The sequence below is a fragment of the Podarcis pityusensis genome (assembly GCF_964106645.2).
Source record: "Podarcis pityusensis genome assembly, chromosome: 4".
NCBI lineage: Eukaryota > Metazoa > Chordata > Lepidosauria > Squamata > Lacertidae > Podarcis > Podarcis pityusensis.
The window spans coordinates 36,748,356-36,754,355 of NC_138027.1; positions in this window are offsets into that span (position 1 = coordinate 36,748,356).

Here is a 6,000-nt window from a genome sequence, read left to right on the forward strand (position 1 = left end):
GTTTCTCAAGAGGGTGGGTAAAGGTAAAGGACCCCTGGAAAGTTAAGTCCAGTCAAATTTGACTATGGGGTGTGGTGCTCATCTCGCTTCAGGCCGAGGGAGCCAGCATTTGTCCACAGGCAGCTTTTCTGGATCACGTGGCCAGCATGACTAAATTGCTTCTGGCACAACAGAACACCATGACAGAAGCCAGAGCACATGGAAATGCCGTTTACCCTCCCACCATAGTGGTACCTATTTATCTACTCATGCTCAAGAAGGGTTAATCTAAATATGACACAGCTTGGGCTGCTTCTGAAAATGGCAGCCACACACCTAGATGCCCCCCTCCTCAGTTAATGTCTAATAACATCACAACATACTGCATTTTTTCCTGCCCTCCCACCGCTATTGTCTGCTGACGGGGAATGGGAAAATGGGGAACGCATCCTGACTTCAAGACATGGGTAGGGTCTACATTGTGGAGTAGAAGTGTTTGTTATATACAGAGCTGCCATTTCAAGAGCAGTCTCTGGGCAATAAGAGACAGGTGTGTTTCTGTTTTATGTGCTTCCCAATGTAATATTGAGGGCTGTACCCAGTAACAGAATGTGGTGGTGGTGCTTACCTGGTTTCCCCAGTACAAAGTTCACTGCTGGTAACTGGTGGGGAGGAGGTGTGGGGAGGTGTGAGGAGGTCAGTGCAGTGTGGGCACAGCAGCTTAGCCAGTTCAATGCTCCTTCCACTAAACCTGCACCATGCCAATCTCACCACTGCCTTCCTCCCTCATATGTTGGGCAGCAAACCTCCACATTTGGAAGGCAGGTAACCAACATCTCCACACCCCATTGGCTGCTACTGGTTGTACCCACATGTGGAGCACTGTCTCACCAGAAGGAAATATTGCACAAGGGTGGATGCCATCCCTTCATGCTTCCCTTCATCTGTGGGCATGTAACATCAGCCTTAAAGGACACTTCATTTGTGACAAAATGTCTTACAGGGTAGGCCTCTCTGTACCAGAATGAAGATGGTGTGCATTCGTATTTGTATGGCCTTCTGAAAGGATCAGTCAGATGTTTTTACTTATTTCTGGCATTTCAGCAGGTGATTTTTCAGAACTAACAGTGCAACCCTATGCATTCCTACTCAGAGGTCTGTCCCACTGAGTTAAATGGGGCTTTCTCCCAGGTAAGTGTGTTTAGGACTGCAACCCTGCAGCTAAAGAACTAGCATAACAAAACAGCAGCATTTCATTACCCTGAAGAGGTTTCCTGCTGCATTTTATGCCATCTCACTCTACTACACCTGCAGTCATGAAAAGCCCATCATTATAATCTATCCTGAAGTTGATGAAGACAGCCTCAAGACATGGAAGACACCCTCAAGAGATTGCTCCTGGCTGAGCAGAGCAGAGCAGAAACGTCCATTTGCCTGCTCATTGGGACAAATGCATTTTGATAACATATTTTGAAGTTTATCCTCCAGGTTATAGCATTTGTATCTTGAGGCGAATAAGGTTGTTAAGAGTTATTGCATCAAGTACTGACTTTTTAACTTGGGCCGAGCCCTGGTAAAGTATTGATCCTGAGCACATTTATAATTTAAGGTGAAAGAAAGGGTCTATTCCTACGTGAGAGTGATGAAGGACCTCCTGCATAACAGGATGCAGTGCTGCTCAGGCAGCATTTTAAAGAGGATCCATGAGGGTTATAAAATATCGAGCAGAGGTAGGAAACCTTAAGGCTGCAGGCCAAATGGCCCTTGGAACTTTCCTTGCTATACCCCTCGTCATCTCTGTACTGTGACTTACTTGAGTACTTTTGCCTGAGCTGTGATAATGCTTCTTGCTTCCCTGAACTGAATGGGACGCGGGTGGCGCTATGGGCTAAACCAGAGAGCCTAGGACTTGCCGATCAGAAGGTTGGCGGTTCGAATCCCCGTGACGGGGTGAGCTCCCATTGCTCCTGCCAACCTAGCAGTTCGAAAGCACGTCAAAGTGCAAGTAGATAAATAGGTACCGCTCCGGCAGGAAGGTAAACGGCGTTTCCGTGAGCTGCTCTGGTTTGCCAGAAGCAGCTTAGTCAGGCTGGCCACATGACCCGGAAGCTGTCTGTGGACAAACTCCAGCTCCCTCGGCCTATAGAGCGAGATGAGCGCGTAACCCCAGAGTCGGTCAGGACTGGACCTAATGGTCAGGGGTCCTTTCCCTGAACTGAAGCTTCTTTAAAAACCTGTAACTTTTGTGTGGCTGGAATGTACCCAACTGTACACAGATTAGAGTCACATCTATTGCTCCACCCACTTTTGCCTCTGGCCACACCCACTGGCATGCATCCCTCCAACATTTCTCTGATAAACATAGGGACTTCCTATTCGACAACAACAATGATAATTTTATTATTTGTACCCCACCCATCTGACTTGAGTTGTCCCATCCACTCTGGATGGCTTATGACATATGGCCACTCCAGTATCCCTGCCAAGAAAACTCCATGGACAAAGACAACAGGCATATGACATATATAAAACACAATAAAATATTAAACTTTAAAAAACCTCCCTATACAGGGCTGTCTTCAGATGTCTTCTAAAGGTTGTATAGTTACTTATCTCCTTGGCTTCTTGGCTTGTGGGTCACATAATTTCACACTCCCAGCATTTCTCTGAATTAACAGGCAAACAGGGATGCTATCTTCTTTACAATTTTGCAAATTCTTTTGCAATTAACAGGCAAACAGGGACGCTATCTTCTTTCTTTGGCAGTCAGCAACATACCTCCATAAATCAAGCAGCAGCAACAGCTTGAACACTCTGCTCCAAAACAGCTCTGCTTCTGGGCACCACAAAACAGTCCAGCATGCAGCGTCCATTCCGCCGTCCGGCAATCAGCAACAGAAACCTCTGGCGACTGGGACGACTGGTACAACGACTGGTCAGACGACTGGGACAACGACTGGGCCCATAACCGATGTCAGCATCGCCCTTGAGCCAGTGCCACCAACTGGACTCATCCACTTCAGCCCCGACTGGGCTAGGCGAGCTGCGTAGCACTTCCAGAGACCACCTTCTGCACAGGAACAGGTCAAAGTGCTGTGGACTCACAGCTTAGAGTTGTGAGCACCAGATTCACTTCCACAAGAAGACAGTCGTCACACAGCAGAGTACAGCAGACTCTAGCAGAGTATATAAACAACTCAGAGAGCAGCTCTGTAGAATATCTTCTTTATTCTATCTACAACTATACAAACTATATACAGAGCTTAATAGGTCTAAGCATAAATGAATGCTGCACTGCACTGAGTGTCAGCAGCTGCTCTTAGCAGCAACCTTATCTCTACACACGATCTCTAACACTCAGTCTCTCTCTCTCTCTCTCCAACACTGAATGACTGACTAATTTGGTGCTGGAGCAGAATAAGTAGAGAGCAGAACACGCCTCCTCCTCTCTGGAGAATCAGCAGACTCCGCAGGAGATTCTTGGATATGGGAGGGGTGAAATCTCCTTGGCTTGTGGGTCACATAATTTCACACTCCCAGCATTTCTCTGATGAAAATAGGGACGTCCGGGATCAAATCAGAAATGAGGACGGCTTCTGTAAATCTGGGACTGACCCTGGAAATCTGGGACTGGCCCTGGAAAATACCCAAACTTAGAGGATCTGCATCCCCGTAAGGTTGCTCATAGGGAATTCAGCCCTCTGGCTGAAAAAAGGAGGTCTCCACTCCAATGTAGAACAAGGCAGAAATACACTATTTCAAGCCACCAGAGGGAGCAGTAGAGTTTACACAACACTTTTGCTAAGAAAGCACCGGAAGGCTGCTGGTCAGTTTCTGCTGTTGCAAAGGCAAAACAGTATTGGCCTGCTTGTGAGAGATCAGAGGAATATCAGTGCCTTCATTTGTTTTTACAGATATTATCAGAGCTATGCGCAATCCAGCCCCTCAACAGTAAATCAGACCTCCAACTAAGTACTGCTTTCCCCATACATCATGCATCTAGGTCCCAGTGCAATTGACTCAGACAATACGATATGAGATTATGGGCATAGATGCTCAGCATGCCCACGTAAGCCATACTTCAGCTCCAAATATATGGAAGTTTGTTTAATGACGGTGGTGATGTTGCTGTTCACAGAGAAAAGGCATCTATACTATTTATGGTTAGCAGATCAAGTAAGAAAAGTCAAACATATTTATAAACATGGTGTTCAAGTGTGCATGAAAAGTGCAGCCGATGTGAGCTGCCAAAGGCAGGCAGCGATGAAAGAGGAGGGAACAATGATGAAAGAAGCAAAGGAAATTGGATGGAACAATTTCCCTACCCACATGAAGGCGGAAAATTTTGCACATGGCAAATAGTTGTTTTTATTCTCCTGGAAGAGCCTTACATTTTAAAATGAAACAAATGGCTCCAATAGCAGTTAAACAGGCCCAGGGAAGGAGGGAGGGAGTATTTTTACACGATGTAGAAGCAAGATGTGCCGCTGCCGGCACAGGAGGGGTGACATTGGCGAGGAGAACAACTGTGAAGTGATAAAGAAAAATGACCAGGGGAGGAGGAGAAAGAGGGTGAGGAGAAATGGAGCAGGAACAGCATTATTTTGTGTAAATGAAATTTAAATAAGAAAAGATGGCACTCGCTCTGATCTTGTCAGGCTAAGGCATTCTATTCCCAGGGCTTGGCGGTAATAAGAGAAATATACATACACCAAGTGCCACCGGCCTGTCTCTTTCTGGGTCCTAATAACAGAGCTGCTGCTGCACATTTGTCAGGAAGACAAATAAACCGGGGGAAAGAGTGGCCAAGAAAAATACAACAGTCTATTTAAGTGCATATCCATGGTGATTGCACTAAGGTAAGAACAGATGTAAGAGAAAGTCAGGAAATTAAAAAAAAATAAAAAGCAGCAGACCTTTGAGAGTTGCCTCTTTCTTGACCCATCTTTACAGTGTCTGTCAATCTTCCTTTGAAGCTGGACACGGGATGGAATGTCCTTTGCTTTGTCCTGCAGTTCCTTTGCTGCTGTACAAGTTCCCTCCTGATCTAAGGAGTGCAGCAGCAGATGTCTTCAAAGGCAAAGCCACTCCAGCTTAAAGAAAGGAAATGACCTTAGCCAGGACTTACAGGAAAGGTTCTTTGAAAGCTAGGACCTTTGTGCCTAGCTTATTTCAGTGAGTACTGACCAGGGCTTTTATTTTTTTTCCAGCAGGAAGTCACCGGAACTCAGTTCCGGCACCTCTCAGCTGGGCACCATTGCCATTCTAAGAGAACGAGGGAGGCGTTCATGGTGAGTTCCGGCACCTCTTTTTCTAGAAAAATAGTACTGCTGATCACTATTGCACTGCCTTTACAGTAGCATGCACCATACTCTCCTGAGTATCCAAAAAGTTAAATGGTTTGGGAATCCGCAAGATGCCCACAGGAAGAGTTTCCTGGTGGTGATACCTGGATGGAAGGGGCAATAAATGCTAATTAACTCAAGGACTGAGTCACTTACAATGCAAACCAAAATAGGTTTATTACTGCATAATGGCAGAGAGGTCATGAACGCTCTCTGGCCAATCAGAACCCACCACCAGCTGACTGAGTCGTCCCTTGTGAGGAAAAGGCAGTTGTGCTTTCTGAGGAAATGCAAATTTAGACTCAATCCACCCATAGAATAAGAAGTGTGTAGAAACCACTGGCTATTGCATAACTGGTATGTGACCTTCTGAACCAGAGGTAAAAGTCACACCCATTGCTCCACCCCCTTTTGCCTCTGGACCTGGTGGCCTGTGGTCGCATCTACCCAGAGGGTTGTCCCCAGGAAATGTGGCTTCAGGCTCCTAGGGGCTTACATGGTGCCTAGAATACTATCACCATTGTCTTTTTTGTCTGTGGAAACCTCAACTAGAGAACATGGGCACAATTTGAGACCTGGGCAGAAGCAAATCTCATCTCCTTCTCACTTTTTAAAAAAAATATACCCTACCTAGCTAGAAAATATATGGTAGTCCAACACTAACTGTACCCAGGAG